The 16,713-nt window shown below is 37.6% G+C and overlaps 1 protein-coding gene across 6 annotated transcripts in view; it reads right to left on the bottom strand.

Annotated features, from left to right (window-relative positions):
* pard3aa (par-3 family cell polarity regulator alpha, a) overlaps positions 1–16,713 on the bottom strand; it is a 971,084-nt gene that overhangs the window by 173,648 nt on the left and 780,723 nt on the right. The window lies entirely within an intron of this gene.

The following is a 16,713-nucleotide window of genomic DNA, read 5'->3' as shown; positions in this document are numbered from 1 at the left end:
ATATAGATTTTTTTAAAAAATATAATGTACACATACACACACGCATCAAATATTTTTAAGTCTATACTATGAAATACTGTTTTTCAATACAAGTATGTTTTCCCCAGTTTGGAAGGGAGATAGATAGTAGAAACAAAAATAAACTTCTGGCCCTTGCCATTATACTAAACCAAGGGAGTGTACAGGCAGAAACTGAGCTGCATGTAAGGTTTTATTATCACAGATTTTTTTAGACAAACACAATCAAATCAAATGGTGCATGCATGATTAAAGCCTGTCTTAAAGGGGAACAGTCCCATCTCTCTATCTTTTAATAGTGAAAGGTACTACTTTATGAACAAAATTCAGTGTGAAATGAAGCAAACATTTTTGTATAAACTTCCAGAAAGTAGCAGATTGGTGATGTCACAGATCTAGTATTGAGCTAAAGAAAAAGTGAAAATCCTAAAAATGAACGTGGCAGCTTAGACGAAGATGTGCATAGCCAGCTCACCCTCCTAACTTCTAAATTGATTCTTGAGTTTAGGAGTTCTTCATGGAGTGCATTACTGGACCAGTGATGACATTGGATTGCTCTTTCTTTGCGATTTACAAGCCACAATTTCTTCATAGCTCCTATACAAAAGAGTACTTTTCAGTGTTAAAAGATATACATCATGTCTTAGATCAAAAGGAAGCAGTCACATCTACTTAAGTAATGTTTTTTAGTTCTGAGGGATATAGTTTCAGAGCAGGGGTCCCAGGATCAAGCAGAAAATACAGTACTTCATGACTGCATTAGTGAAGACAAATATCACAGTGCAGCTTTACAGATATAAAATGCACCTTTTTACAAACAGAGAAGCATTTTTTATTTTGCGTAGTGCATTCTCATTTAACACCTCAACTTGGTATTTATTTGTAAAAGAGAACAGAATCAGTGTCAGTACTAGCAGGAAACTGACATATTTTTCATTTGGCATTTAAGTCAGTAAGCTCTAATTAATGCCGACAACTAATTTGAGACTAGTCAGTCAGCATGTTTTTCCCATTCTATTAAAAGTTTGTCATTCAGTATGCTAATTAATCTTGAATTTGAATTTAGAGGTAGAAAAAACTAATTGTGATTAAGACATTCTGAAAAATGGCAAAAGGTGATACAAATTACAAAAAGTGATTTTATGAGGTTAATTACATTTGTACTATTTCCATTCAAACAACTCATTTTTTTTTTAAAATCATATAGATGTCCAGTTTTGATTAAGGAGTAAACTTTGATGCCAAGTTATGTATAAATTCTCTCATAAGACTTCACCTACAATTAAAATACAAGCATTCTGTATTATACGTATGCATGAACTGGCATGTCTTAAATTCATAGTGTGGTAGTATAGTTTTGTAGTATCTTCATATTTACATAAAATACAAAAATGACTCTCTTTCCTTAAAATAATAAATGACTCCACAACAAAATATCAGAGGTTTAATTTAAGACTGAAGTGTTTGGAAAAGAATTAGTTTATGGACTCGGGGATCTCCCTGGTCCTCTGCCTAACTCTGGTCTCTTCCTGAAATTGTGTCCCTTTCCATTTATTTTCATAGGGCAATATGGGATGCTACTCCTTTAAAACCCCATTACACCACTCTATCCACCAATTTTTTGTTATAGCCTTTATTTCCATAATATTAGTGAGTCAATTATATCCCGTAAGCACCACTTGTATATTGTCATATCCTCAGCGATTTCAACCATATCATTCCGTGAATCAATACCATAACATGAAACAGGCATTGATTTTTTTCTTCCCACTAGTCATTACGTTGGGCTCCTGTCGTAGAAGAGTTGACAACCAATGAGTGCTCAGACAGTAGAACACTGCATATGATGCAAGAGACAAGGAAACAAGGAAACTGGGGTTGAACCAGGCAATCAGAGGATAAGACTTGTCTGTTGTATGTCTCTTGCATGTCGTACCATGACAGAATAAAGGAAAAAGGTGGGCTATGACTGCAGCTGAACTCACCATGCCTGGAAACATTCATATAGCCACTGGTGCTGTCAGTAAGGATGTTAATTGACTGCCAAAATGAGGCAATGGGAAATATGAAACTATGCTGAGGGTTTGTGAGAAAACCATGTGATTCTTCATAACCTGCTATTCCTTGTTGTGTCATCTGACATCCTAAAGCCAAAGAGATCCAGCAAATGCAGCCACTTAAGTGTGACATGTTCTCCAAATTGGAGCTGTGTAGTGTGACGCTGGCAAAACTTTGCAAAAGGGCCAATACAACACCCCAAAGTAACTTAAATAGCAAAAATATGATAGTAATAAATATTCTAGAATAAAAAGGTTGCAAGAAAAGGACTCAAACCCATCTAAGGTTCATCAAACCCAGAATCTAAAGGTAAGTACTGAGATTTACATTAAAAAAAAAAAAGGTTTGGATGTCCATTCCACTTACAACTGTGATAAAAGAGCCAAACATTAAAGAGATGATAAATGGACAGTTTCCAATGTAAAGAAAACTAAAATGTCACAAGTCTAATCTTACAGCTCTTCTCATTTAAATGCAAAGTTAAGGAATTGGTGCTAGAACCAGTTCTCTTTTGTTTAATATACTGCCATCGAGAGATCACACTCATATATATTTCTATTGTATGTGCTTTAGTTAGATATCATTCTCTGTTTTTCAGTTTAACTATACTATATTTTAAATATAGTGTTCAGTGTGCCAAGTGTGTAAGCGAAAGTGTGCTTCATAATCACCATCATTATCACTGGTTTACTAGCCTTTATCCTCGTTTACCAAGGTTAGCCAGTTGCCCCCAAATATTTATTCTCTAGTGTTAAGGTCCAAATCATTGCCAGCCCAACATGTTGAGGCATACATGGGTTCAATGAATGTTTCAATTAGAGCGGAAGGAAGAGTTTTTGGTACTTCTTAACTACTTGGAACTTCATGAGTACATAATTTCCAAAATTAATTAATTATTGTTCAATATTTCAATTGTGTTTTACGTAATAGGGAGGGCAGCCTTATTAGTTCATAAAGAACCTACCCTTGAATATTGAAATAATTTTTACACTGTGATACAAGAATTATTTACATTCACTTGAACATCTAAAGGATTACTCAAGGATCAAATGTCAAATGTTAAATACAATGAATGTAGGAAAACATTTTAAAAATTCCATATGCAAAGCAACATGACTGAGAATCTGCAACTGAAACCTATCACTACAAATTTCCCAAAATAAGTGTTTGTGTTTATAGTCATACCATATAATGTATATGCAACTTTTATCTAAATTGCAGGGAGTGGGAAACAAAAAACTGGTGTCCAGTACTCCTACTGCTCAGCTGCTGATCCCTGATGCTCTGGTACAAAGTATTTGTGGTGTGAAGTCATCTGTGTGTGCCATCAATCATATCTTATTACTTATAACTTTTATACCTGCCATCTCCTCCCCAAAAATCTTTCTTTATAGTCACATTTACATCAGTCACTTACTACTCCTGATGTCATCCAAACTCTGTCTATATACTGGAGCAGAGAAGAAATTACAAAGAGTAAGCAGTCTAATTAAGAATTCTGTCATGTACAAGAAAAAGTTACCAAACGGAATACACACACTTACAAAAGTCTTGCAATTATTTAATCAGTTAACCAAATAACATTAGTGTAATATAGACAGTAAAACCATGCAGATGCAGGTCAGGATTTTCAGTTAATGTTCACATTAAACACCAGAATGGGGAAAAAATGGACTGGTTTGAGTATTCCTGTAACTGCTCATCTCCTGGGATTTTCACACATAACAGTATCTAGAGCTTACTCTGAATGGTTCAAAAAACAAAAAATATGTAGTGAGTCGCAGGTCTGCAGATGGAAAAGCCTTGTTGATGGGAGAGGTCAGAGGAGAATGGCCAGACTGGTTTGAGCTGACAGAAAGGCTACGGTAACTCATATAATCACTCTGTACAACTGTGGAGGGCAGAAAAGCATCTAAGGATGCACAACATCTGTGGTGGGTTGGCACCCTGCCCGGGATTGGTTCCTGCCTTGTGTCCTATGTTGGATGGGATTGGCTCCAGCAGACCCCCATGACCCTGTGTTTGGATTCAGCGGGTTGGAAAATGGATGGATGCACAACATTGTGGAACCTTGAGCCACCTGAAGACAACATCAGGTTCCACCACTGTCAGTCAAGAACAGAAAGCTAAGGCTTCAGTGGACACAGGTGCACCTAAACTAGATGGTGGATGACTGGAAAAACATAGCTTGGTCTGATGAATCTTGATTTCTTCTGAAGCAAACAGATGGTAGGTCCAGAATTTAATGCCAAAAGCATGAATCCATGCACCCAATATGCCTTATGTCAACAGGCAAGGATGGTGGTGGTGGCGTTGGTGTAACAGTGTGGGGAATGTTTTCTTGGCATATTTTGGGCCTGTAACTATCAATCAAACATTGCTTGAATGCCACAGCCTATTTGAGTATCGTTACTGACAATGAGCATCCCTTCATGGCCACAATTTACACATCTTCTAATGGCTACTTCCAGCATGATAATGACATTATGACCATGTCATAAAGCAAAAGTCATCTCAAACTCGTATTATGAACATAGCAATAATTTCAGTGTTCTTTAGTGGCCTTCCCTCTCACCAGAACTCAATCCAAAAGAACATCTTTGGGATGTGGTAGAATGGGAGATTTGCAGCATGACTGGGCAGCTGAGAGATCTATAGAAATCATGTCACCATGGACCAGAATCTCAGAGGAATGTTTTCAACATCTTGTGGACTCCATACCTCAAAGAAAAGAGGTTGTTTTGAGAGCGAAAGGAGTAATATTAGTATACTATTCCTAATAATATGCTCAGTGAGTGTATACTGCCTAATAGTCATATTTAAGCATTCATTGTAACATACTGACCTTTATGTTTAGATATCTACAATATAAATTTATAAATACTATAAAAGTAGCAGTTTTCAGTGTTCTCTAGGTAGAATAAACTATTCTGTTTTATATGCAAATACAAAAACAAGCCCGGCCATCCATAAAACGTCATGTCTGCAATGTTTTTGAATAAACTTCCTTTCCATTCCACTGCTGTCTCAATTTGATGCCAATTTCACTTCAGTCAATTCATCTCTTCAAACAAATAATTTGCCAACCATGGCTACCAACCATGACAGAACAGCACATGACTCCAGACTTACACATGGAGTATTGCAAGATATAAGGGCTTCAGTAAACACTGCATTAGGTAGTAGAAATGATCTCATACCAAACTCCAATAAACTAGAGGAAAGGGTTAAAAAGGAGAATTGCAGTAAAGTTTCAGGCCTACAAGTGAATAATAAACTGTATCTTATTTAAACAAAGGCAGAAGATTTATTTTAGAAGAGTGATACTAAAAGTGTATTGATGAATATAAACACAAGTACATTACTAACATTTGGGGCCTACAAACAAGGTAAAGCAATGTTATGGAAATACAAAAATAAACATCCATCTGTCTCCTGATAAACAGCACAAGGAAATTCCGTCTTGTTATTATAATGCAGAGAAGAGTCAAAGTGCTCCATTATCAGGGGGAGCTGAATAAAACAGTTAATAACTAAGTGCTTTAACAAATAAAAGGATGACAGCTAGGAGGAATCCGTCTCTCCCAGCAAGAACCCCACTGAGTAATCATGTTTTTGGGAAACCAAGGCTGGTTTACACAAAGTCACAAAAATGGCTCATTTATTGCAGCAGGGGGTCACAGATGAATCAGACCTGACTCAATTAATTAGAAAAAAATGTAAAGGTCACTAACAAAATGCAAGAAAAGACCACAGAGCTATGATGTTGTGGTGCCTCAGGAGTCAAATGGTACAGGGTCTGAACAACTATGTGGGTAGAGCCTCAGCCCAACCACTTCACCCCAAATCTCTTACTTGGTGAACCCATCAAAACAAGCTTGCAATGAATGAAACCCAGTGAAGAAACATAACCTTCCTGTCTGTAAAATTGGACCTAAACTCTGTTACTATTTCAAAACATGCCGTTGATTCCTGGTAATATTACCCCACTTGTCAATACACAGTGAAGACAAATGTGTGGCATTGCTTTTTGCAATTCAATGTTCCAAGCCTTAATGAAAAAGACCAAAATATCTTCTACAATATTTTCATAACATTTACTATCACTGAGTACTTTGAAAAATAACAAATATTCACACCGTTTTGAAAACAGTTGATAAAATGTCTGAATTCGCATCAGTCACCCAATTCCCCTAACAATGCACTTCATGAGGTACAAGTACATAATAAACATGAATAGGTTTGTCAGATATTTCAAATATTACAATGTGTGCTTCAATTTAAATGTTTAAAGTCTAATTATTTTCCAATGTTAGAGAAATCTGTCATTTTTCACCCTCTGCTAAAGGTCCATAGAGGGCTAGATTCCTAGTATAGGATCAAAAATAACATGACATTCATAATTACTTACCTTGAAACAGTCTAGAATGATACTCCACATGCTTATGTTTGAATTTGGACATTTTTATCCTTCTGGGAGTGGTTATGGGAGGGCTATGACCATCAGAATAGAATCTAATATCAAAAATATTGTCACATTCATGATGAGCACTCTTGAAATTGTATAAAATGACATTCCACATGACTATACTCATCAAATCTCATTATAGTGAATACTAAAGTAAAGAAATTTTCAGAATGATTAATATTTTTTGTTGCCTCGATCAAACATTCAACATCATGTTTAACGAATATCATTTTAATGAATGGTAAGTTTCAATATAACGAAAGTCGCCTCAAGGATTAAAGGCCTACTGCTCTTATATCATTGCTAATGACAGTATTTGAACGGCTTGTTCTAACCCACCTGAAGGCTGTTACTGCTACTGAACCAGATCCTCATCAGTATTCATATCGAGCAAACAGATCTATGGATGATGCCATTAACATGGGCCTTCACTTTGTGCTAGAGCAGGCATGTCAAACATGCGGCCCGCAACAGAAATCTGTGCGGCCCGCATGACAGATCCTAGTTAGCACTGAACTTGTACAAAATGATTACTATCGTTTGTAATTGAATCATTTTGCATCTTTGGTGTTACTTATAGACTTTTCTTACTTCTGCCTTCTGACAAAAGCACGTTTTCCCATGGCATTACGGTACCAGAAACGTCATCTGCTAGTATAGCCACGAGCCTTGACCAAAGTTAATGAGCCGCACCGTCACAACTGAAGTGCTAGGCTGAAGCAGGGGTGGCCTTAGGCATGTGCAAACTGTGCACCTGCACAGTGCCGCCAAATCCCAGGGGCCGCCACGCCAATATATATTGAATATAAAACAGAAAGATAAAATAACGACACAGCTGACGGCAATGTGGCCGAAAAACATTCTGTTTCTTGTTAATTAGTACGCTGTATTTACAAATGTCGCTAGAGTCTGAGCAGTAAGCTATATGTAGTATTATAATGTTTTGCCGTAATGAGAATATCATGGGCTGCCACTTGGTTTTCAAGTTACGGACACGCGTATATAGAAGCGTGTCATGAGCACGAGGCGGCTATGCAGTGTCCGCAACGGATGTGGCCATCCGCCGTGCATAAGATACCGTATTGACATTGCCAGGCAAAGGGGCCACCGATTCTTTCTCTGCCCAGGGCCGCCATGAGCCTAGAGCCGCCCCTGCTAAGGCTACAGTACTGACTGGGCTGCTGAGACTGGCCACTGAGACAGAACTGACCATCACGAGTAGTAATAGCCCACATATTTTCATGTTTTTTTGCTCTAGTTTCATGTAATTTTGTTCTAGTATTGTAATGAACAGTTAATGCAGACTACAGCTGAAAATCTGAAGTGGACGCGAGAAGTTGGTGAGTTGTTTATTAACATATTTTTGTGATTTTGAGTTTGTATAATTATTGTAGGTCAGGTGGCTTTTTGCATATCGGCTTATTTTACAATATAAACTTTGAAGTAAACTTAGTAAAGTAAAATTTGATTTTTGGAGGATTTGTTTTCCAACTTGAATTACTGAGCAATGAATTCAGTGAGCATTTTCGTGATTTCAGTTCACACAAACAGGGCATTGCGCTGTTCTCTTACAACGTTGAGAATGCGCCTGAAATATCCAAATGGAATTGATTGAAGTGCAGTCAGATTCTATTCTGAAGGCAAAATAAAATGAAGTTGGTGTGCCAGGCTTGTATGCTTACATGCCACCCTTGTATGTGCAGATCTGTAAGTTGGCATCGAGAGTACTGTCAATGTTCGGAAGCACTTACCTTTATAAGCAATTGTTTTTGTTAATGAAAGCTACCAAAACCCCTCATCGCTCAAGACTTACCGTCGAGCACCTTTCATCCCTCATAAAAGTTGCAGCTGCACAAGATTTCAAGCCTGATATTGACGAAATGGTTACTAACAAGAGATGCCAAGTGTCGGGACAAAAGAAATAAATCTCACACTGTAAGGCTCCTATATAAGCAATGAATATAATATAATGAATATCAATCATCAAGACACTATATAAAAGTGGTGGGGATTGTCCTTCCGTCCCGTGAGTGCAAAGCGTAGCAGTATTCCGCTTATCACAGACTTACTACTTGCGGCTTGCGGTATGAAGCGACGCAATGTGAGCAGAGTTCTGGTGCTCCCATCGTTCCCTTGCTTCTGGAAAAATAGACAAAATTATGTCTCTGGAAATAATTAATGTTGATGGAGTACAAATGCCTCACCGCGTAGTAAATATCAGGGGAGATGGTGCTTGCTTATTCTCATCTATAGCTTATTTAGTGCACGAAACTCCGTCTTTAGCGGTACAGATTCGGGCTGACATTGTACGACATGTTTTAAATAATTGGTCAAGGTTTCAGCCATTTACAATGATGCCGTCAGGAATCTCTTATACAAATGAGCTTCAGTATCTCACTGAAATGTCAAAGTCTCAAACTTATGGTACCATTTCTGAGCTAATGGCAGTGGAAGAGTTGTTCCCCTATGAGTTTCAAGTATATTATTATGGAGTCCTACACTCCAAGTTTGGACAGGCACTCCAGGGGATAAAAAAACTTAGGTTTTCGGGAGATGTTATGAATGGGCACTTTGATGTTCTCATTCCCTACACTTACATGCCTGATGTACACATGGAGCGCACACAAATTGAGGATAAAAGTCGGTCGCCTTAAAAGGAAGGTGAGCCTAGTAATATAATAAGGACCTAACTAAGAGGTTAAGACTCTAATTCTACACTGTTGTATGGAGACTGCATGGAAATAAATTGCTTTTCTTTAAACTTTAAGTGTTACATTTTTTAAAGTTTTCAGTATTGGAAAGAAAGCTACAGTAACTTTGTATAATAGTATTTGTTACAGTACGGCCCGCTGACGCACGTATGGCAGGCGAAGTGGCCCACCAATGGTAGTGAGTTTGACATGCCTGTGCTAGAGCATCTAGACTGCAAAGTAACTTATTCCATAATACTATTTATAGACTTCAGTTCAGCTTTTAACACCATTGTCCCTGAATGGTTGTTAACTGAAATTCTACAGACTGAACTGAACAAACTCCAAGAATAAATTACAGCATGTTGTGAGATCTACTGTGAAAATAATTGGCTGTGCTCTTCTGTCTGTTGCAGACTTGTGTACATCTTGTGTCGCTAACCATGTCATAAGGATCACCATGGACTCATGTCATCCAGCACATCACTTGATCCAAAAAACGCTTCAGGTCAATTAAAACTAAAACTACCCTAAGTTCTTGTCAATAAGCCGCGGCTTATCTAAGGAAAAAAGTTGTGAAAATGAAAAAATAGAATATCGGCTTATACATAAGTCCGGCTTATACATCCATCGCGGGGGTTGCGTTCCAGAGCCACCCGCGAAATAAGAATATCCGCGAAGTAGAAACCATATGTTTATATGGTTATTTTTATATTGTCATGCTTGGGTCACAGATTTGCGCAGAAACACAGGAGGTTGTAGAGAGACAGGAACGTTATTCAAACACTGCAAACAAACATTTGTCTCTTTCAAAAGTTTAAACTGTGCTCCATGACAAGACAGATGACAGTTCAGTCTCACAATTAAAAGAATGCAAACATATCTTCCTCTTCAAAGGAAGAAACAAATCAATATGTCTGTTTGGCTTTTAAGTATGCGAAGCACCGCGGCACAAAGCTGTTGAAGGCGGCAGCTCACACCCCCTCCGTCAGGAGCAGACAAAGAGAGGGAGAGGGAGAGTTTGTTTTTCAGTCAAAAATCAATACGTGCCCTTCGAGCTTTTAAGTATGCGAAGCACTGTGCAGCATGTCTTTTCAGGAATCAGCTTTACAAAAGATAGCAACGTGAAGATAATCTTTCAGCATTTTTAGACGAGCGTCTGTATCGTCTAGGTGTGCAAACAGCCCCCCTGCTCAATCCCCATACGTCAGGATCACAGATAGTCAGCGCAAGATTGACAGAAAAGTAAGCAATCTAGCTTCTCAGCCATCTGCCAATAGCATCCCTTGTATGAAATCAACTGGGCAAACCAACTGAGGAAGCATGTACCAGAAATTAAAAGACCCATTGTCCGCAGAAATCCGCGATATATATTTAAATATGCTTACATATAAAATCACAATTTAAATGACCGCTACGCGCTCGTGTTGACTCGGCGACGCCCAGAGCAGAAAGAACGCGCTCCGGCCGCTCCAACCGCGCCATGCGGGGAGTGAGAGAGACGGCAATATCTCACACTCTCTCCCCCCTTAAAGAAATTAAATGGGCGCGAGTGAGACCACTGACCTCCCTCCCTTCTATTAGTTATAGGTTATAGTATGTTCGGCTTATCCATGAGTCCGGCTTATCTATGATACGATTTTATTTTAAAAATTCGTATGATTTTTGGTCTCCGGCTAATACATGAGTCCGGCTTATAGACAAGAACTTAGGGTAACAGACACTTAAACAGTTTGTTTCCCAGTGTCACAGTCCTCTCAAACCAGTAATTTAGCCCATCTTCTTTGCTTATTTACTGTATGTGTTCTGTCATATACTGTATGAAGGTGTGGGTACAGTACAGTATACAGTATGTCCATGTATGTGTATGAATGTGCACACTCAAACTTTCACTTGCACATCTTTAGAATTGCACTATTCTGCAACTTCATACAAATTTTCTTCTTTTTTTTAATTTATTTTATTTGCATGTGACATTTTGTTATGTTATAAACAGCTCCAAATGTACCAAGTCAAATCCCTGTACATTATGTACTGGCAAATAAAAGTGATTCTGATTAACTAGTAAAAGAACACTGGCCAAATGAAATGTTTAATACAATGTATGCCCTGTCTCTTCTTTATTTTTATATTTATGGACTGTATTTCTCTTGATTATATATTTGCCTTATAGAAGTGTGCATTTCATTATACTTTTTATTAATTATTTCCCTTATCTAATTGATATTTGTTTTTCTTTGCATGTAATTTTTCTTTGACATCTTGTAGAGTACTTTGAGAAACACAGTTTGTATGAAAATGTGATAAAGAAATAAATGTTGTTGTTGTCATCAAGCAAAAAGACATCAATCGATTGCAACTCGTGCAGAATGCAAATGCCAGAATCTTAACTAGGAAAAGAAAATCCAAGCACATCTCTACAGTTTTGATGTCACTACACTGGTTACCTGTGCCATTTAGAATTGACTTTAAAATACTGCTTATGGTTTACAAAGCCTTAAATAAACTCGCTCCATCTTATATGTCAGAATGTCTTATACCTTACACTCCAAATCGTATCTGCTTATAATTCCAAGAGCTAAACTTAAAAGAAGTGGTGAGGCAGCCTTCTGCTATTATGCACCTAACATCTGGAATAGCTTAGAAATTTGCCAGGCTAATATGGTGGAGCACTTTAAAAAACTACTAAAAACCCATTATTTTAATATGGCTTTCTCATAGCTTCATTTTAGTGTAACCCAGATATTCTGAATATGCAGTTAATTATCGCTTTTATCATGGCTCCACAATCCACACTAACCTCTATTTTCTCTGCTATTCTCTTTCCGGTTTTCTGTGGTGGCGATCTGCACCACCATCACCTGATCAAAGCACCATGCTGTCCCTACATTGATGGATTGAAGACCAGATGTCCACATGACCATCATCATCTAATTCTTCCAGGTAAAGCCTGAAAACCATGACGACTGTTTGACATCCTTTTTGTTAGGCAGAATGCCTAGTGGGGTCTGGGTTGTCTCGTGGATTCAAAACCACTGGCGATTTTTTTTTGTTTTTTTCTGTCCTCCTAGCCATCGGACCTTACTTTATTCTTTGTTACTTAGTACAGTAATCCCCCGCTCTATCGCGGTTCAGCTATCGCGCCCCCGCTATATCGCAGAAAAATTCAATAAGTACATCCTACCTGTAGTGTACTTTGCAGCCAATTCATAACAAAGCATACGGTTTTCAGCAGACAAAGAGTTTCGCATTACAGCACCCAGATGATTTCTTACAAAGCCTGTTATTGGCTGAAAGAGGAGACTCAACCAATCAGAGTGGCTTTTATTCTCTTGGGCTCTGATTAGCTGCTGCTAACGTGGTGTAATCTTGCAAGAACAGCAAGCATGGGTCCCCGACATCGCTTGTGGTCCGACTTTTCTGAGCAAACTTTTGTGAACTTTTCGTTTTGTTTTAAGCCCTACGATGGCTCCCAAGTGTCCTGCATCTTGTAAGCCTTCTGGTAGCAGTGAGCCTAAGCGCCAGAGGAAGACCTTGACCATACAGGAGAAGGTAAAACTGATGAAGATTATTATTATGTTACTCATATCTTTAGCCCGACATCTGTGTATCATATGTGTATCCAAAGTGTGTTTTAATAAGTTTACATGTGTTTAAAGAATGTGGGAGGGGTATTTTAAGGATTAAACTATAAAAAAAATGTGGTCTTCCTGTATCGCGGATTTTCACCTATCACGGGTGGGTCTGGAACGTAACTTCCACGATAGGCGGGGGATCACTGTATTACCTAATCTTATTTTTATTTTTTCATTCTTCATCTTGTAAAGCATTTTGAGCTACATCATTTGTATGAAAACATGCTGTATAAATAAATGTTGTTGTTGTTGGCCAAAAGTGCATTTAAAAATTTTTAAGAATATCAAAGAAGAAAAATACATAAATAAATAAAAGAAAAACTAAATTTAGAGAACAGAAATTAAACTAACAAGGAGAAACACCACTACTTTAATGTATTTGGCAAATCAGTTAATTTACAGCAGGAAAAAAAATCTGGAAAAAAAAAGGACTTCAGGTTTTTAATGGAGAAAACACACTTTCATATCTATAGAACATTTTCTGACCACTTCGGCAAAGATGAATGTCATGTGTACGTATCTGTAGGAAACATTTCATGGAAACTAACTTGAGAACAAATGGATCAATTCTTAACAAATTATCTGGACAACATACATTTGTTAAGAATACTCTACCCAAAAAGTAGAGTATATGTTATTTGTCCCATATATTTTGTAGTGATGGCTATGAAAAATTCTAATCTTGTGTTTTAGTGGAGAAAAGACATAAGGTTTCTAATAGAATGCAACCCAATGGTTACCAATGTTGGAAAACATCAAACAATATCAAAAACATTAATTAAAAAAAAAATTATCATGTTACTTGTGTCGCATAATCCAAATATCAAGTCATTCAATCATATGCTTACAATGGGTAAAACAAATGCATTTTAGTTAAAATATTGTTAGATATATAACTGGAAAATTAGCCTATTTTTGATTTGAAGATGGGCCTCTCCCTTTCATTCATTGGTCAATGACATGAGGTAAGTAGCATAAAAAATATTTACGTTTTGAAATTCATTCCAACAATTCTGCTGGAAACTTCTGTAGGTCAAAGTTTTTACCAGCAAAAGTCAAAAATTTACTCTGAAGTTCATCAAATTTTATACATGCATTTAGAACTGAAAGGTCAGCATTTGTGCCTTTAAAATTCAAATTTTCAAACACAGCAGTCATGGTAGCCTCTGTTATCTTTATTAAATTGCTACAATAGACTTGTCTTTAAAGTGGACAAAAACGTAAAAAATAAACATCGTGTTGCATGTAGCACATATTTTGTTAAATTAACACTGCCTCCCATTTACACATCTCTGCAGTTTATTCACCAAAAACCATTGGTGCTGGATCTAGATGCTTACCTAGAGAATCTCCTCTGTTTTGTGTTCATATTGCTAATCACTGAATTGCAGCACACAGAGAGGCGAGTGTAAAATGAATCTATTAACCTTTGACACAAGACAACGACATGAAAAGACCCAATTCACATGTAGTTTAACTGAAAGTTTCTAACTTGGTATAATGTATCAGTAGAAGATAATCTGTTGAGGGAAGGGGAAATTATTACTTGTGGTAAGACAGATGCACATACAGTCTAGTTAAAGTATCTAAATATCTGTATTCTTCAGGAAAAAGGATCAAGCTGACCTAATTCTACTGTTCAAAATCCTCAAATGCAACAGGAAGCAAAAAGAGATAAAAAAGTGACAGTAAAAAGTAATATAATATTTAAATACAACTTTTGTACACAAGGAAGGGGAGTCTTTCAAAAAATAACTTCATATGTTTTCTAGATCCAATTAGCTATTACTGCTAATAAACTTCATGAACTTTGATGTGGTCCCCACTTCAGCTGCTATCTCGATCAATCCTACAGATCTGTCCTTCAAATGGACTACATTGCTTCATTCAGCACTTCTTTATTTTGCCACCATGGCACTGGCTCAATACTTATTAGGTACACACAAACAATGAAAGAAAATTTAAGCATCACAGCAGTTCCGAGGGCTATAAAATAAAAATTCCACCAGCCTCACTTCCATACCACTGATTAGATACAGTTAGGTCCATAAATATTTGGCTTATTTTCTAATTTTGGTTCTGTACATTACCACAGTGAATTTTAAATGAAACAACTCAGATGCAGTTGAAGTGCAGACTTTCAGCTTTAATTCAGTGGGGTGAACAAAACGATTGTACAAAAATGTGAGGCAACTAAAGCATTTTTTAACACAATCCCTTCATTTCAGGGGCTCAAAAGTAATTGGACAAATTAAATAACTGGAAATAAAATGTTCATTTCTAATACTTGGTTGAAAACCCTTTGCTGGCAATGACAGCCTGAAGTCTTGAACTCATGGACATCACCAGATGCTGGGTTTCCTCCTTTTTAATGCTCTCCAAGGCCTTTACTGCAGCGGCTTTCAGTTGCTGTTTGTTTGTGGGCCTTTCTGTCTGAAGTTTAGTCTTCAACAAGTGAAATGCATGCTCAATTGGGTTAAGATCAGGTGACTGACTTGGCTATTCAAGAATTTTCCACTTCTTTGCTTTAATAAACTCCTGGGTTGCTTTGGCTGTATGTTTTGGGTCATTGTCCATCTGTATCATGAAACACCGCCCAATCAATTTGACTGCATTTAGCTGTATTTGAGCAGACAGTATGTCTCTGAACACCTCAGAATTCATTCGGCTGCTTCTGTCCTGTGTCACATCATCAATAAACACTAGTATCCCAGTGCCACTGGCAGCCATGCATGCCCAAGCCATCACACTGCCTCCACCGTGTTTTACAGATGATGTGGTATGCTCTGGATAATGAGCTGTTCCACGCCTTCTCCATACTTTTTTCTTGCCATCATTCTGGTAGAGGTTGATCTTGGTTTCATCTGTCCAAAGAATGTTTTTCCAGAACTGTGCTGGCTTTTTTAGACGTTCTTTAGCAAAGTCCAATCTAGCCTTTCTATTCTTGATGCTTATGAGTGGCTTGCACCTTGCAGTGCACCCTCTGTATTTACTTTCATGCAGTCTTCTCTTTATGGTAGACTTGGATATCGATACGCCTACCCCCTGGAGAGTGTTGTTCACTTGGTTGGCTGTTGTGAAGGGGTTTCTCTTCACCATGGAAATGATTCTGTGATCATCCACCACTGTTGTCTTCTGTGGACGTCCAGGTCTTTTTGCGTTGCTGAGTTCACCAGTGCTTGCTTTCTTTCTCCGGATGTACCAAACTGTAGATTTTGCCACTCGTAATATTGTAGCAATTTCTCGGATGGGTTTTGTTCTGTTTTCACAGCTTAAGGATGGCTTCTTTCACCTGCAAGGAGAGCTCCTTTGACCGCATGTTGTCTGTTCACAGCAAAATCTTCCACATGCAAGCACCACACCTCAAATCAACTCCAGGCCTTTTATCTGCTTAATTGATAATGACATAACGACGGACTTGCCCACACCTGCCCATGAAATAGCCCTTCGAGTCAATTGTCCAATTACTTTTGAGCCCCTGAAATGAAGGGATTGTGTTAAAAAAATGCTTTAGCTGCCTCACATTTTTATGCAATCGTTTTGTTCACCCCACTGAATTAAAGCTGAAAGTCTGCACTTCAACTGCATCTGAGTTGTTTCATTTAAAATTCATTGTGGTAATGTACAGAACCAAAATTAGAAAAAAGTTGTCTCTGTCCAAATATTTATGGACCTCACTGTATTATATTTAAACTTATGACTGTCAATCCTAAATAAAACAGCAATATACTAAACCTTCCCTCCCACAACCTAATGATATTACCAAATACTGACATTTTCCTTTTACTTAATATTAAACTGTGTGCCTGAAAATCCTGTTTTATACTTGAACATCATTTCACAA

Source organism: Erpetoichthys calabaricus, chromosome 6, assembly GCF_900747795.2.
Source record: "Erpetoichthys calabaricus chromosome 6, fErpCal1.3, whole genome shotgun sequence".
Taxonomy (NCBI): domain Eukaryota; kingdom Metazoa; phylum Chordata; class Cladistia; order Polypteriformes; family Polypteridae; genus Erpetoichthys; species Erpetoichthys calabaricus.
Note: the sequence above shows the minus strand (reverse complement) of the source record. Positions and strands in the feature narration are given on the sequence as shown.